This window comes from Aquarana catesbeiana, linkage group LG13 (genome assembly GCF_042186555.1).
Source record: "Aquarana catesbeiana isolate 2022-GZ linkage group LG13, ASM4218655v1, whole genome shotgun sequence".
Taxonomy (NCBI): Eukaryota; Metazoa; Chordata; class Amphibia; order Anura; family Ranidae; genus Aquarana; species Aquarana catesbeiana.
This window is the reverse complement of record NC_133336.1, coordinates 115349382-115368191: the sequence shown is the minus strand read 5'-3', so window position 1 is coordinate 115368191 and position 18810 is coordinate 115349382.

Below are 18810 nucleotides of genomic sequence, written 5' to 3'. Positions count from 1 at the left end.
AACAAAGTAAAGCGTAACTGCTCAGTCAACAGAAATAATTATGACATCTACCGCACAAAGTAAATCCAGTGTAGAAAAATACTAACAAAAAATGCATAATTTAAGCCATATCAAAAATTAAAATATAACACTAGTGTTTTGTTTATCACTCCCTAGAATCTAGCATTTTATCCCTGTAAGCTATTTCATTTAAAGTGAACTTTTCAGTACTTTTACAAGTCTGCATAAATTAATTCATGACTTGTCACTAATTACATCAAGCATACACTTTTTCTAAAATATTGTACCTTTTACCACTAAAATGCAGTCCCAGAGGTTGAATTCATTGGCTTTACCTAGCCTGAGATGCTAACATCAAGCATTTCCTCAGTCTCCTCTATAGGGTCAGAGGGAGGGGATGAGCATAGTGAATTTTTATAAATTAATTTGCTGCAGATTTACTGTTTTTCCTGCCAAATTGCAAAATCTTCATTTCACTTATCAGGTTACTTAGGCAAATTTTAATTTAATTTCTGTGAAAAAAAAAGTAGAAAAATTAGGATAATTAGTGGCTGCTTTTTTCCCCAAAATGGGTCCATGATTGAAAAAGAGTTTCTCCAACTCTCAGGAATAATTTAAAGCGTACGTAAACCCATCGATTTAAAAAAACAGTTACATTTCCGGCATGTGCCAGGAGTGTAACTGTCACATTGGTTGAGCTCTCAACCAAACTGTCAAAACATCCAATGCCTGGCGTCATAACTAATCACATGTGCAGCATCATGACAGTTGAGGATTAAACAGAGGCCAAGATGACTGTTTCCTTAGCTGAAAATAATAGGAGAGTTTACTTCCACTTTAAAGCTCATTTCATTCTTATAAAACACCAAGACACCTTAATTTCACCGCCCCTCCCTCCTATTGACTCCAATGCATTTTGGAAAAATAGTGAAACTCTGCCAAAATCTTATAATAGTCAACAAAATATCATCAGGGAAATTAAAACTCTCAATTCCTTATTGTGAGGCTACAGAAAACATTGATGAAGACAGCCAAGAATCATATTGGCACCAGGATTTAAATGACAATTCAATTTCCAGGCCAGCATATCAGTCCAGGAAGAAGGTACCTGAATAAAGATGGCCTCTGTTCTTCTGGGGAGTAAAACAGATATATAGATACATAGTTACATAGTTAGTAAGGTTGAATAAAGACACCAGTCCATCCAGTTCAACCTGAGTGAGTACACACTCACATCAGTCCCTACCCTCAAGGAGCCCACAATCCAAGGTCCCCAACTCACATTCATATACTAGGGCCAGTTTTTTTTTGTTGAGCCAATTAACCTACCAGCATGTCTTTGGAGTGTGGGAGGAAACCGGAGTACCCGGAGGAAACCCACGCAGGCACAGGGAGAACATGCAAACTCCAGGCAGGTAGTGTCGTGGTTGGGATTCGAACCAGCGACCCTTTTTACTGCTAGGTGAGAGTGCTACCCACTACACCACTGTGCCGCATGAATATATTTTTGCCTCCGCTTCACATAAAATGGACTGATGAAAAATCTTCTGAAAGCAAAGAACAAGGCAGGTGGAGGTTTCTGTTATTTGAGACAGATGTTTCCAAGAAAAACTGATGATTAAGGAAGGAATTTTTGTTGGTCTACAGATCAGATACATCATCAATGACAAGCAGTTCGAGGTTTGTAGGGCCAGAGAAGATCACCTTGGAAGCATTCAAGGATGTCGTTGATAATTCTCTTGGCAACTAGAGAGCACCAAACTTCATCCAGCTGATTGATTCACTTCTTAAAGCACAAAAGACCATACAGTGCAATATATTACTGAAGATTCATTTTCTGCATTCACACTTGGACTTTCCAAAAATTGAGATATAGATCTAGTGATGAACACGGTGAAAGGTTTCACTAGGACATTGACACCAAAAAACCAGGGCAACTGGAATTTTGAAAAAAAAATGTGTTGTCCAGTCTAATAAATGCTTGCAATTGGTGCACTTATACATTACATAACTTGAAAAAATATATCTGATGCTATTTTTCAGCAGGTCAGCAATGGCAGCTCTCATTTTGTCCTCTTGAAAGTTCACTTTACTCTACTCTTCTTTATAACAACAGTCCAAATAACACTGTGTATTTCTGTTTTAAAAGTAATTATAGTTAATTATCTGAACTCAGTTACAATTTTGTATACCTGTGTAGGCTTAGGGCTGATAAATATCACGTTTTGATAATGCATTTCTGTTTTTTGTAAATTATTTTTAATCTATTGTGAGGATAATTACTTAAAAATCAATTTAACATCGCACTTTCAGTTGTAAAGTGCAAGGAGAGTTTTCTTCTTAGCAATCTACTAATCAAAGTATGTATTATTAAAGTAAATCTAAAGTTAACATTTTCCTTGGTTTTGGATAGAGAAAATTGCTGATTTTTGCGGTCTCTGTGTAGTTGGGGAGATTTTTCTTCTTGTCCTAGAGACACAACAGCAATGAATAGAAATATCTCAAAAACAAGGGGAAATTCCCTCCTAGATAATTGTCAAAAAAGGTTTCCTCCTTGGAAAAAGTACTTTCATCATGAGGATAAATAGAGAAGGTGAATGTTTCGGGGGGGGGGGGGAGGGGGGGCGACATAAATAAATAAAAATCTTTGTACCAAGTTCTGTGAATGGAGAATAGACATCTGTACGGGTTCGATGTCTATACAAATTGCCCCCCAAAGTCGCCAAAAATTGTATAGGAACTACTTCTGGGAATCGGTGCGACACCGCAAAATCATGCCTTTGCAGGCAATAGCCAGTGATTTGGCATGCGATTTGACACGTCAAATTGCATGCTAAATTGGACCAATGTTAAAAACAAGATGGAGTTCCCTTAAATTCCCTTATCCTAGATAGTGGTCTTGTATGGATTTTAAGGGTGTCCCTAAGCAAAAAAAAAAAAATGATAAAGATTTTAAAGGGATATCCAACATGGTGGTTGGAGTCTGTGGGTGGGGACTTATTAGAATGTTCCTCATAATTTTACTGACCAAACGCGGTCATGTCCATATTTGGTCAATGATGTCACCAGGGATAGCCTGCACCTTTGTTTACATTCAGCCACTAGCTTCGCTGTTCAGGATAAGAGTCTGGTATGTATTATTAGGGATGACGCCACAATAAAAAATGAACAAAAATGTGCAGGGCCCCCCAAAATGAATAATAGACTCCTATCCTTTATTAGGGTCTGGTATGGATTTTAGGGGGTATACCACAAAAAAAAAAAAAAAAAATCCATATCCTTTATCCAAACATATAGCTGACCAGGAATGGGAGGGAAGGTGTGCCCGCCTTCCCAAACCTTGAACTATTGCAGGCCACATGCTTCAATGCACGGGTCTACCTTGCCAGGAAGCCTTCCAATGGCAAAGAACCTTATTCCCATGTTGATAGGGGACAATGGCCTGTTCCCCACTTCCCTAGCCCAGAGGTGACCACCCATGGGGGTCTGTGGGGGTCTGCCTGGGGCCCCTAGATATTCCCCCCTCCACATGAATGTGTATGTAGTAATATATGAAGACTAGAAGTCTTTCATTTTTGCTTTAGTGATTTGGGAGTTTTGGGAGTTTCGGGTCAGTGAACTGGAAATCCGCCCCTTTTAGTTCACCCTGTTGTGAACTTTCAACAGCTAGAGTTCGGAAATAATCTGAACCAGAAGCACTTCCCTAGTATAAAAAGAGTTTAAATTTAAAAAAAAATTAATGTCCTGAGGTTTATATGAGTCTGTGAAACTCTTGTTTGTGGTACAATAATTAGAAAGATCCTATCCCCCATACAAGATTTTTATTCAAAGGCATTTATTGAAGCAGGCATTACAGATGTGTGCTATTTTTTTTTTTTTTTACTTTCCTTTATTTTTTTAAGGTCTGCAAAATGAGTAGTAAGGAGCAACTTCTGGGAATGTCAGATACTAATATGTTCCAGCTTCCCCTGCATCTATCACACCACATACAAGTGGCTTTTGCATTCATCCTCAGCATGGCTTTGCGAGGAGCTGTGGCCACTACCACAGGTATGAGCCAACTCTCAAATTTCAGAAATACAGACAGCAACAAAACATCACAAGTTCTAACTCTTCAACACCCTAATAAAATGTGTTTTTGTATGTCAGATGGTAATAAATATCTGACAGAGCCTCTGACCATTCCCTGCTATATCTAAAATCAAATACAAACAATTTTTTCTGGAGCTTTGGTTTAAAAGAAAATGATGAAAAAAAAAACAAAAAAAAAACAGTTGGCTCTGTGATATTCATCCTGATTCTTGCTTTCTGGTTCCAGGTCAACCTTATTAGTCTAGAACAAGCAAGTAAGCAAGCAAGTAGTCAGTGCAGTCAAAACACCTGTTCCTAATTATGCTTATAAATTAATAAATATGTTGCCCCCAACATTTAATATCCCTCATATGTGCCTGTCGTACTATGTGTTAAAAATATCCCAATCTCTTTGTATTGCTTCCATCTTCTTGTTATGAAATGCTGTATTAGTTTTATACCAGATGTTATGGGATGCACACCTTCCAAAAAGTTAAATTTTTGTCTCATCAGTCCACAGAAAATTTGCCTAAAAGTCTTGGGGATAATCAATATGTTTTTTGGTAAATGTGAAATGAGCCTTTGTGTTCTTTTTGGTAAGCAGTGGCTTTGGCCTTGGAACTCTCCCATGGATGCCATTTTTGCCCAGTCTCTTTCCTATTGTTGAATCATGAACACTGATCTTACCTGAGGAAAGTGAAGCCTGCAGTTCTTTAGATGTTGTTCTGGGTTCTTTTATGACCTCCTGGATGAGTTGTCGCCATGCTCTTGGAGTCATTTTTGTAGGCCGGCCACTCCTGGGAAGATTCACCACTTTTCCAAGTTATCTCCATTTGTGGATAATGGCTCCCCCCATGGTTCACTGGAGTTCCAAAGTCTTGGAAATGGCTTTGAAACCCTTCCTAGAGCGATACATGTACAATAGTTTGTTTCTAATCTGTTCTTAAATTGTTTTAGATTGTGGCATGATGTGTAGCTTTTTGTGATCTGTTCGCATGCTTCACTTTGTCAGACAGCTTCTGTTTATGTGATTTCTTGATTCAACAGGTCTGGCAATAATCAGGCCTGGGTGTGGCAAGTGAAATTCAACTCAGCTTTCCAAAAAATTGTGGTTAATCACAGTTCATTCATGATTCAGCATGGGAGGGGGCAATTACTTTTTCACATAGGGCCAGGCAGGGTTAACCACTTCAATACAGGGCATTTCACCCCCTTCCTGCCCTGGCCAATTTTCAGCTTTTTTGTGCTGTAATATTTTGAATGTCAATTGCGTGGTCATGCAACACTGTACCCAAATGAAATTTTTATAATTTTGCCCACAAATAGAGCTTTCTTTTGATGGTATTTGATCACCTCTGCGTTTTTTTATTTTTTGCGCTATAAACAAAGAAAGAGTGACAATTTTGAAAAAAAGCAATTTTTTTTTCTTTTTGCTATAATAAATATTTTCCTACAACCCCTAGTGGGTAAAATGCCTTCCCTCATTAGGGATTCTAAACATGCTATTAATATACTAGCCAATTTTGCTCCCACTCCCAACATGTGGATGGTGACAGCGGACGTGTCGTCCCTATACACTATTATCCCCCATGATTTGGGTTTTTATGCGGTTGAGTACTATCTAAGAAGGGATTCGGGTTTGTATGATGAGCAAATTAACTTTATTTTAGGGCTCTTAAGGTATGCCGCGTCCCACAATTACTTTTGGTTCAATAAGTGTTTCTACCGACAGGACCGTGGAGTCGCGATGGGGGCTAAGTATGCCCCCAGTCTTGCAAACCTGTTTATGGCCCTATGGGAGGAGGATGTCGTCCATGTTTGCCAGAGGCCCCAGTTAAAACTGTGGGCTAGGTACATTGACGACATCCTCCTCCTGTGGGATGGTGATCGTGGTGACCTTGACCTCTTTATGGAGGAACTTAATTCCAATAATAGGGGCATTGTGCTTAATTTCGAAGCCAGCCAGTCCAATATTCATTTTCTGGACCTTAATATTGACATACAAGGGGACCGGTTTGTAACCTCTACCTATTTTAAGAAAACAGACTGGAATTCATATATCCCTTTGAATATTTGCCACCATAGATCGTGGCTCCGGTCTGTTCCCAAGAGTCAATTCTTGCGACTTAAGCGTAATTGTACCGACAATTCTCAGTTTTTGCAACAGGCCGGAGTCCTGATGAACCGGTTTGTGGAAAAAGGGTATAATATGGAATTTCTAACCCAAACCTTAGATGTTGTTAAGGGTATTGACAGGGAACAGCTGCTGAATCAAGGGGCACCCCCTAGAGATAATTCTGTCACTCTCCCCTTTATTACCACATATTCAATACAGCATAACAACATTAAAAGCCTACTCAACAAACATTGGCACCTACTGGGGAACGATCCGGTCCTGAGAACGGTTGTTCCAGACAAACCACAAGTGATTTTTAGGGGAGCATCGTCACTTAGGAATAGATTGGCTCCTAATGTACTTGATCCCCCTATTAGAGGCATTCACGGCCTTTTTGACAACCTGAAGGGGTACTACAAATGTGGTAGATGTCGTACTTGTAGGTTTAATTCGGTGACATCTAGGCGAACTCAGAAATTCATCTCTTATAGTACCCATGAGGAACATGATATTAGGCCCTTTATTACCTGTACAATGGAGGGGGTCGTCTATCTACTGCAGTGCCCCTGCGGTTTACAGTATGTGGGCAGGACTAGGCGACCCCTCTCCGTTCGTTTAAATGAACATATCACTAACATCTTGAATGGCTTCCCTAAGCATTCTGTCTCAAAGCACTATTTGACCACTCATAATAAAGACCCCTCCAAAACACTCTTTTTAGGAATTGATAGATATCGGCCCCATTGGAGGGGCAGCTCTTTGGTTAGGAGCATCTCAAAACTTGAGATGCTCTGGATACATAAAATCAGGTGCTATGCCCCACACGGGCTAAATATTGATACTGACACCAATGCTTTTATCGATAACTCATGAGGAGTAAGCAAATCCTCAAAATTTTGGTCTGACAACAACCTCTATCCATTTGGAGTCCCGGATTAACTTTAGGGACTATCTCCTACATTTACTATACGGGCAATATTGATATATATTACTTCTGGGATGGTATATGCCCCAATGGTTTATTTTTGATCTATTTAATGGGGTATGTGCCCCATTATTACTTGTATAGATTTGGTATCCTTGGTTGAGGTTAGTTATATGTCGAATGTATTTATATTTTTTCTGGTTGTGTTACTTTAAATGGGATCTGTGTTAAGGTCGATTTAGTGCTCTTTATATGTGGGAACAAATCACCTTCCTTTCCCCTATGATTTACTATCCTGAAAATGTTCATTGTGGTTTGGTATTTTCTTCACCAATGGTCACATTGGCGAATGATGTCATCCAAAAAAATTTTTTTTAAAAAAAATTTTTTAAATTTTTTAATTCCCACTTTTAATTTTTAATTTTAATTTTATTAAATCTATGTAAAGTTTGGTTTTTTATCAGCTAATGATTAACCTATGTATTAATTTATTATTTATTAGTTTTATTTATTGTTTTTCTTCCGCTTGTTTACATTGGTATAGGATGTTACGGTTAATCCCACATCCAAGATGGCGTTTCTTTGTCATCCGCCCTTAAACCAGTGGAACGCAAGGTGATTTCCGGTCCCGTCCTCAGTACGAGGCCTGGCTACGGTGTTCTATTATATTAATGCGACACGTCAGTGCGTCGCCCGTGCCCCAGACGACGTCAGTGTGTGACGAAACGTACGTCGGGCGTGCTGACGTGCTGACGTGCTGCATCCACAGCCTGTAGGACGGGCGTTCGCTTCTAGCCGGCCGGCTTATGTGTTATTGTTTACCTTTTTGAATGTAAGTGCAATTTACTAGTTTTGATTTTAATAAACCGTGAAAGCTGGATTACGCTATGGTGCTTTCCCTCTTTTCTTGGTACACCTCTCTCGAGGTTTATCCCTAGCCAGGGGTACATCTCCATAAAACAGTGATAATTGGTGGGGAGCGTGCTTAATCCAAGCGAAGGTGATGTGTGTTTTCCTTTGATGGTTCCATCCTGAAAGGCCCCGACCGGGTTAAGGTCGCAAGCTTTTTCAAGCTTGCCGTTTGGTAAGCGCGCATTTTTATCAATACCACAGTGGTGCGGTGAAGGACATATTGATGTATTTGGATTTCTACCTATCTACGCTTCCTATTTTGTCTACTACCTATGATTGATCTTGAATAGGACTTTTTCTACCTATTTATATGAACTTTGGTACCTATTGCAAACTTGGGTCTAGTATTTATTCATTTATTTATTTATTTGATTTGGGTATATCACATATACTTTTTCACTTTCTTTGTCACAGCGCTGCTCCTCTTTTGTATTTATTATGTAATGTGTGTATCCCATTTTTAGCAGCTGCTTTTACGTTTTGTTTTTGATCAGTATATTGTCACCTTGGTTTTTCAATTTTATTTTTTTCAGTATGCTCTTTATGTATCAATTTTATTATAGCGCGGTGATTTATCTTTAGTCTATAATAAATATACCCCAAAAATATTTTAGAAAAATATTTTTCCTTAGTTTAGGCTGATATGTATTCTACATATTTTTGTAAGAAAAAATTGCAGAGTATATTGATTGTTTTGCGCAAAATTTATAGCGTCTACAAAATAGGGGATAGTTTTATGCCATTTTTATTATTAATTTTTTTTCAATTAGTAATGACTGTGATATGCGATTTTTATCATGACTGCGACATAATGGAGGACACATCGAACACTTTTGACACTATTTTGGGACCATTGTCATTTATACAGCGATCGGTGCTATAACAATGCACTGATTGCTGTGTAATGACAGTTGCAAGGAAGGGGTTAACCACTAGGGGGCGATGAAGGGGTTAAGTGTGTCTAAGGGAGTGATTCTAACTGTGGGGGGATGGGCTTCGACTCACATGACAGCGATCACTGCTCCTAATGACAGGGAGCATTAATCTCTGTCATGTCACAAGGCAGAATGGTGAAATGCCATGTTTACAAAGTCATCTCCCGTTCTACCTCTCCATGACACGATCGCGGGCACCCGCCGGACATCGAGTCCGCGGGACCCGCGGTCACGGAGAACGTGATGCGTACCTGTACCTGTACGCTCTTTTGCCCACCCCTTTTGCCCACCCGTGCCATTCTGCCGACGTATATCGTCGTGCAGCGGTCAGTAAGTGGTTAATAAATTAAATAATAACTTAAAACTGCATCTTGGATTTACTTGGGTTATCATTGTGTAATATTAAAATTTGTTTGATGATCTGAATCATATAAGTGTGAGAAATATGCAAAAAATAACTAAAAATCAGGAAAGGGCAAATACTTTTTCACACAACTGTATATACATATACACACACACCATTTGCCTTGCATTCCTATTTTAAACTGAATGGATTCTTTTTTCAAAGTAAAAGTTCACATATACTTTAAATGATGTGTCCACAAAAAGTTTGAGCTGTTATGTTTTGGGTTGCTCTCTGTAATGAAACACGTTAGTTTGCAAATGCTAATGATACTGTATGTTTATTGAACTATTAGGAATGGTTGTCCAAGCCACTGAGAAGACTCCGAAAGGGAACAATTTATCATTAGAAATGGAAAATCTTATGAACACCTGACAGGCTGTCTATTCCTTGGATCTTTCCTGAGGTCCACAGATATAATCTTCTGCAAAATCTTTACATCCAGCACACTTCCTGGAGTGTCAGATTCCTGCATTCTCTGCTTGCTGTTGTTCCATCCACCAGTCTCCTAAATGTGTCCTGTAATGATATAGGGGCCGATGGATGAAACCACATTGTATAGAGGTGGACCAGGCAGGCTAGAGTCTGTAGCTTTGCAAAAGAGTGAGGCTGGGTTCACATATGAACACGCAGCAGGAGTCTGGTGCGTCCTCGTTTACCGTTTCCGATTCGATTTCAGCCTGGATTTTTGGCTGAATTCGGACCTGAAGTGGACCTAAAAACACACAGGCCTCCTGTGCAAATCGCACCGGAGCCGCAGTGGAGATTTGTGAACCAGCTCCATAGAGAGCCAGTCATAATCTCCTGTTGTAAGAATTGGATGTGGAGAAATCCGCATCCAATTCGCACTAGTGTGAACCCAGCCTAAAAGAACCCACAAAGAGAGCTTTCTTTTGGTGGTATTTGATCACCTCTGTGTTTTTTATTTTTTGCTCTATAAACATTTTTTTTTTAAAAAATCAAATTTCTTCATCAACTTAGGCTAATATGTATTCTTCTACATATTTTTGGTAAAAAATAAAAAATCACAATAAGCGTATATTGAATGGTTTGCGCAAAAGTCATAGTGTCTACAAACTATGGGTTATTTTTATTGTTTTCTTTCTTTACTAGTAATGGCCGTGATCAGCACAGGATCCATGCCTTCCCTCCTATCAGAATAGCGATCTGCCTTGTTTACATAGGCAGATTGCAGTTCTGTCTCTGTGGCTGATGATCGGTGGGTGTTGGCACACATTGAGTCCACGGTACCCTCTGATTGGCTCCCGCTGTGTGTAATCACAGCTGGAGCGAGCGGCTGGCAGCGTGCATACGTGCCCCCTACCCGAAAGTGTCGGGTCACGTATATATATACGTGATTCTGCACACAGCAGCCGCCCTGTAGCAGTAAAACTGCTATAGGGCAGTCGGCAAGTGGGTAAACTAACTTATGACTGGACACTTATGATTACTTTAAAATATTTCACTTTTTTCTGCTATTAGTAAGTCAAACACTGTATGGACTGATTACAATCTAATAAAACATTTTGTAAGAATTGTCAGGATTTCACAATTGCTGGACAGTCCCGATGACACAAGGCTTGTAGTAGGAGAAAATGTTTGTTATTTATTTCCTTTTTTCTCTCTCTTGTTGATGATGCACATGGCACTTTGGGAATCCCCCCAGACACGTTTTGGTGAAGTGCCTATTTGTCTGTTTCTGTACATAATTAAAAAGAAAAATAAACAAGAGAAAAGTGCAAGCTAGTGTTCTGAGTGACAGCCGTTAAAATGTTTATGATGGTGAAGTGGTCACTTAAAGCTTTTCTAAGTGCTTGGAAGATGTAATTTAAGACGTTAAATGATCTTTGACATAAAGATTAGGAAGGCAGAGTAGTAGCGGGAAGGCTTTGTGTGTACATATGCAGTGTGTATTGCTTGAGCCTCTAAAACTCCTATGTGACAAAATGTAGAAAAATAACAAACAATGCACACTCGCCACTCAACAGCCACCCTTGTCAGTAAATGCTTCATCAAGTTTGTACATGGTGGACAGAAATTTGAGCTGAAGGACAATGCAACTCAATCAGGGCTGGAGGAGATGAAATTAGGCATAAAGAAATTTTTTCAGTTAAAAAGTTTTTGCTGTTTGATGAAGGATTTCTTTGAGGCTGTTTGTCAGGGTGAAAAGGAGATTTCTGTGTTGTTACATAATATTTTAAAACCACAATGACATTCATCAAGTGTAGGATATAATCTAATAGCTATAGTTAAACATTTCTGCAACTGGGTTTTTGGTACTATTAGATAAAAGAAAATCTACAGTGCATCTTCTGTGAACATGTATCTTTAGGTGTTTTTTTTTTAAATTTAGGCTACAGTCATTTGTTATATGACCTGCACATTTTTTACATGCTTGTTGAACCATATTTCCAGTATTGTATTTTCAGTGGCTGAATCTTAATTAAAAAAAGATTTGTGGAGTGCGCATGCGTGAGAGTTCCGAGATGTCCGCCTGAACTCGGAGCTCCGTGCCTCCCTAGACCAGCAGCACCCACAGCACATGCTCCCGCCACGAACGGACGCCGGAGAAACGGGATTCGCCCCCCCGCAACACCCGTGCTCACCCCCCGTATGCACAGACCGCAATCTAGAGCCACAATTCGCCACCTCCACCCGTCCCAGGTGTACCAAGATGGCCACCATGGCTGCAGCGCCTTCGCAGCCTCATACCACAGCCTCTGAGAGGACACTGGAACACAGGAAAGTCCTGCCCCCCGCTCTTCTCACTTATACCCCTGGGATCCATGGCTATGGGCAGCAAGCCTTGACACCCTCTCCTGCCTCCACAGAATCCCTCTTGAGTCACTCATTTAGGGATCAGGCCTACTCTCCTGCTGGGCCTGTAGAATCCTCTCACGCAGATTTCCCTCCTCATGGCGCAACAGGCCCTGATCAATCCTTTAATGCAGCAGACCTGTACCTAAAATCGTCTACCCTTCTGGAGAAAGGCCTAGCCTCCACGGCTGCTAAAATCACAGGGGACATTAAAGCAGACCTCCAAATCATAGGATCCAGGATGGATGCCATTGAATGTAAGCTGGATCAGACTGCTGCTGTTTCACATCAGAACTCTTATCTCATTGAAATCCTCCATGACCAAATGGACACAGCCTTTTCCCACACAGGTCCAGAACATACAATTTCAGAATCAGAGGTCTACCTGAATCAATTCTCGATGCTGAGATGGCCACTCAAGACCTTATGAGATCTCCGACCCCAAATATCCCCTTGCCCCGTCTGGAGCTGGACAGAGCTCATAGAGCTCTGGGGCCCCCCAGGACAGATGGCTCCCCCCAGAGACATTATTGCAAAGCCCCACATCTACGTTGTCAAGGAGGCAGTCATATATCAAGCCCGCACAATGCCCCAGGTGATCTGCCAAGGGCACCCGGTGCAAATTCTCGCAGATCTCTCCCCATCCACCATACAGTGCAGACGGACCCTGAAACCACTACTGAATGCCCTGTCCCAGAAAGATGTCAAATACAGATGGGCCTTCCCATTCGCAGTGAAATTCACCTACAAAGGTCAAAACCAAGCCTTCTCCAACTTCGCCATGGGTGAAAAACTGCTTCTCAGTCTGAAGATTATCTCCCAGGAGATGGAGATGGAGACATCGTCCTCGGGATTGAACAAACGGCTGCCTCCTTCTTGGCTGGTCCCCCCCCTCTCGTTTATGTGGGCGGGGGGGCACCACTGAGCCACTGAGAAGTGGTCATGGGGTTCTCCGACCCCATCTTCTTTACATAGTTGCTAAACTTTGTTATTGGATTTTTGATCACGTTGCTCCAGGAGCTTATTTGTTGACAGGTTTTACAGGGCACCCTGGTCTGGGGTGGCTCCCATGTGCCTCCTCTATCCCTTAGAGTCCAGTTGGTCTCCAGGGGATAGGATCTCCACAGCATATAGCCTGGAGCTTTGGACTACCTATTCTCACGTCTTGTCGTGAGATGATCCTTAGGATCTTCTCTCTTCTGCTGGGTATGTTTACCTGTCAGGGAGAAAACTTCCTCCTGTACTTTCTTGTCTATCTCCCTTTCTCTCTATTCTTTCCTCTTTTGAGCATCATCTGACCATTTTATCTCTTACAAATACCACCACCTGCTGGCTTTCTCGGTGCGCGAGCTCCCAGGGGTACTATACTGGCAGTCCAGTCGTTGCACTGGGGTGGCAGAAAGTCACGCATACGCATACAAATACACATACAAATCATCTAACCTGGACATTGTTATGATACAAGAAACTCACTTTCAAGTTCGGTATATTCCCAAGTGCCTCCACTCCCACTTCCCTAACTTTTATATGGTCAGTGCAGCCAATAAGTCCAAGGGGGTGGCTGTTTTAAATTGCAAAACGTGCAATTTCACCTGGATCGCTGACACGAAAGATCCAGAGGGCAGATTTATCCTAGTGAAGGGTACGATAGAGGGTCACCTATACTCCCTAATATCCTACTATACTCCCAACAAAGGTCAAGCAGCCTTTTTTAAACATCTATTTGAAACATTTGCTCCTCTGTTTGAGGGCACGGTCATCTTTGGAGGAGACGCCAATGCAGCATTTGATCAGGGACTGGACAGAACTAAACCTCCCTCAGCCCAACTGACACGTCTGACCAAAGAGAGCCTAAAAATAGCGAAACTCATCCATGCCCAGGGTTTTACCGACGTTTGGAGAGAACTGAATCCCACTAAGCTGGACTACATGCACTTCTCCCACCATCACAACTCTTATGCCCGGATTGACCACCTGTTCCGAATCACACTATCCAACTTGTTGTGAAATCCCACATCAGGGACACGGTCTTGTCTGATCACTCCATAGTTATCATGTCCATTCAGATACATAGCTCGAGGCGGGGCCAGAGACACTGGAGACTGAACGAATCTATTCTCTCTGACCCTGTCCAAGTTACCATGCTGGATAAAGCTCTGAAGGAATACTTCCTTTTCAATAACGTTGATGGGATACTATCCGAAACCCTGTAGGCGGCCCACAAGACCTTTGAGAGGGGAAATCATTAGGATGGCAGCCCATATAAAGAGGGAAAGGGAGGCAGACATAGTGAGGTTGGAAGGGGTATACACACAGATGAGAGCCCAGCACAAACTAAACCTCTCCCCCGATACGGCGACACAACTAGACAAGGCTAGGCTGGAGCTCAACCTAGCTCTCACAGCCAAGGTGGAAAAACAAATCCGATGGAGCCAGAATAGATTTTACTCTCAAGGGGACAGGATGGGCTCCATGCTGGCCTCTAGGTTAACGCCTGCTTTAGATCATACACCATGCCAAAGATAAGAATCCCGGGACAGGGCGCCACTGCCAACCCCTCCAAGATACTGGACGCATTCCAGGCGTTCTACATGAATCTCTATAGTCCCCACACACTAGGCAATGATGCTTTCTTACACAAATTTCTGGATAGCCTCCCCATACCATCGCTCTCCCCGGAGCACAAAGGTGAGCTTGAAGCCCCTTTTACTGATGGAGAGGTAGTAGGGGTGATTAAGGATCTAAAGACGGGCTTGGCCCCGGGGCCAGATGGGCTTTCGACTCCCTATTACATAACGTTTGCCGAGACCTTGGCCCCACATCTAATGAAATTCCTTAATGCAAAGACGCAGGGAGAACCACTTGATCCTCAGCTCAACACGGCGTTTATTGCAGTTATCCCTAAGCCAGATAAGAATCTGGAAGAGGTAGGCAATTATCGACCCATTTCTCTTATTAACAGTAACTTAAAAATCTTAACTAAAATCCTAGCGAACCATTTGGCTTCATTCATCAGCACGTATATACACAAGGATCAAGTGGGGTTTATCCCAGGCAGGCAGGGCCCCGATCAGATTCGGCGGGCGATAGATATAGTTTCCATTCTCCAAACAAATTGGGTGGGAGTCCCAAACAATTGGGGATGCTCCTTTCTCTGGACCTACACAAGGCCTTTGACTCTGTGTCCTGGCCTTATATCTTTGCAATTTTAGAACGCTGGGGTTTCAGCAATCATTTCTTAGGCCTGATGCATGCATTATATTCTAACCCTACAGCATATATAAGACTCCAGGGCTGTTACTCCAAGCCCTATATACATTAATATATTTTCCCTATTAGACCCTCATCTTATTTTATTCCTAGAGTACCTTTTCATTTGTCATATATTATTTATCTACTGTTGGAGTCCTTTTATCTAGATTATGTTGTTGTACACAATCTCCACTAGATGGCTCCAAGTGCTAGCACATATAAGGCCCCTATGAGCCTTTGTCCTCTATGCTTGAGGAAGGCACGCGCCTGTATAACACAGTGCGCATGCGCCGAAACATCGTCGCATTGCTAGTGACGTCACCGCACCAGAGGCCTGCGTTTCACAGCTCATCTGAGCCAAGCCTCGTTTTCAATCCCTGGGATAGAGCCTACACATCCTGTTGGACAGGACTGTTTTTACTCTCCTATGGACAGATTTTCCACAAACAGGCTACTCACGCTGGGACATCACTACCTGAGGATAATCTGTGCTCTACTTGCCTTTCATTACATGTAAGTGGACATATTCGTTCTTTATATTAAAGATATCTAACTGATCCTGATCTGGAGGCGCCTTTTTTTTCTGCTTATTTCTTCCGTATGAAGGGGTCTGGTATAATGGGAGGGTCTGGGAACCCCTCTCCAGCACAGTTAGATCCCACTCGGGGTGTTGAAGGGAGAGGAACCCGCCTCTAGCTTTAATTCGCTTTTCTAAATACATGCGGACAGTTGATATTCTCAAGAGGTCAGGAACTGATCAAAGATTTCTGTTCTTGTTTCAATCTGTCAAAGCTATAATTAGTTTAAATTCCTCTGCTCATGTACTATTGTTTACTTATGTATGGCTTATGTTTTTTGTATAACTTTTTGAAAGTAGAAAAATATTTGTAAAATCTTTTAAACTAAAAGCTCCGTGTGGAATGTGAGGGCTGAACCCACTTCTTTGAAGATCCTGAGTTAGCATCCACTTGGATTGATCAGAGAGATCGCCGAGACTGAGTGCAACACCTTGCCTATAAGCTGTGAGTACTTTGTTTTTCTCCCCCCTGATCCCCCCCATACCCGCAATATCATCCAACGCTGTACTGCTGAGCCCCTCAGTAGGCACATCGTATGTACATATCCTTTGCTGGAACTGGGGGATGGATTTGCAAATCCTTTTCAGCCCTATACTGGATTTCACAGTGTACCTACCGTCTCCGGGTGACCTCATTGACTCATGATCCCCACCTCCCTTATACCTAGGAAATGCCTGTGGAGGACAGTAGATCGAACACCACTAATAACTCTGTTACTTTACTTTATCACCCAGATGGCAAGCGGAGCCCCCCCCTACACGGCCGTAATGGCGCTGCACCTCTGTGGCTCCTACACCTCATGCGCTTCTCAGAGAAGAAGTCGCCACCCTAGTGTTTATGTGAATTTTTTCATTCCCCGTTTGTTTGACTGGTTTCTTTTCCCCCTTGTTTTTTTTCTTTTTCATATGGGTATCTATGCTCCTCTGAAATTAAGTTCCTTGCCTCCAATGGGTCCTAAACGTTGGATGTCCCCTGTTGATACCTGGTTATGGGATGCTATGTCTGTGCCAAGTTTGGGTGGCATTGGACTGGGAGGGAGGGAAAATGTTGTGGTTATTATTTTTCTCACACCACCATGTTTGCAACTGTTTACTTATGCTAACGGTACTATGTTATTATCATACATGCACTGTTGATACTATTTATCAATGTGTTATATGCTATCTGATGTGGCTGTGTCTGCTCTGCCGGTCCTGATCCAGCCGCGGTTCATCATATGCACCCTCTACCCGCCATGAGTTCTCTGAAGTTCCTTACGTGGAATGTTAGAGGCTTGCGCAATAAGATTAAATGCACAGCCACCCTGACATTCCTTAAATCCCAGCATGCTGACATCATCACCCTAGTTGAGACCCATGTCACGGGCCACTTACAATCCTCTCTCAAAAAACCTTTGATTGGTTGGGCATACCACGCCACCCACACCTCTTACTCCAGGGGTGTATCGGTCCTGATTGCTAAAAGGGTTCCGTTCGACCTAATACTACTCCAGACGGACCGGCAGGGCAGATACGTGTTTATACACGCCGCTATTAACGGCTCCCCTATTCTTGCCTGCTATATCCCCCCTCCATACAACTCACTTGTGATTAAGGAGGGCCTTGCCTTTATGGCACAACACACCTCTGTACCGGCGGTGTGGATGGGGGACTTTAATATGACCCTCATCCCCACTCTAGAACGAATGGGCGCACCAGACCTCCCTCTAGACCCACCGGCCCATACCAGACTACACCGCATACTGACTGACTTTGCTCTTGTAGACACTTGGCGCCACAAGCACCCACATTCTAAAGTCTTTTCATGTTTCTCAGCCAGCCATAACACAATGTCACAAATCGATTTTATTACAATTTCAAAGACCCTGACACCTAAATTGGAAGACGTGGGCTTTGCTCCGAGAATACTCTCGGATCACGCCCCTTACTGGGTTACGATTCAGCTCCTGAAGGCCTCTCCTGCTCCTCTTTGGCGGTTAAACCCGTTTTGGCTGACTGCCCTGCAGGACCAGGATGACATCCCCACAGAACTGCAATACTATTTTTCAGCCAACAGGGAGTCAGCCACACCTGACATGGTGTGGGAGACGTTCAAGCTCCACGCCCGCTCCCTGCTCTCCACACGTATTAACAGACTTAAGCGATCATCGAAACTCATTGACCAACAGGCTACAGAACACCTACAGGTGCTGGAGGAGGCGTTCCACCGAGACCCCTCGCCCAGCACGGCCAACAATCTTAAGATTCAGACGCCACAGGTCTCCCAGTTACATATTGAGAAGGCCAAACAGCGCATCTTTTTCTGTAGGCAAAGGGTATTTGAGTATGGAGAAAGATCAGGCAAACTTCTTGCATACCTTGCTCACTTGGATTCACGTCCCCTTGTGGTGGTGTCGTTGACCGATCATCAGGGGAATGACATCACCAATCCGCAACAAGTAGCAGAGGAATTTGTGAGATTCTATCACACACTCTACACCTCTCGGGTCACTCACACTCCCCAAGACACCAAAGATTACTTAGCGAAAATAGAGTTCCCTAGATTGACTGACGCCCAACATGAACTCTTAGAAGCTCCCATTACTAAAGAAGATATTTCTGAGGCTATTTCCTGTCTGGCTGCATCTAAGGCCCCAGGATCGGATGGCTTGCCACTTGAATTCTATGCCACCTACTCTGAAATTTTAACCCCTAAACTCCATGATCTATACAAATCCATATTTGATACCGGAATCCTACCTCCCTCTATGAGAGAAGCCCAAATTGTGGTAATCCCTAAGACTGGTAAGGACCCCAAATACC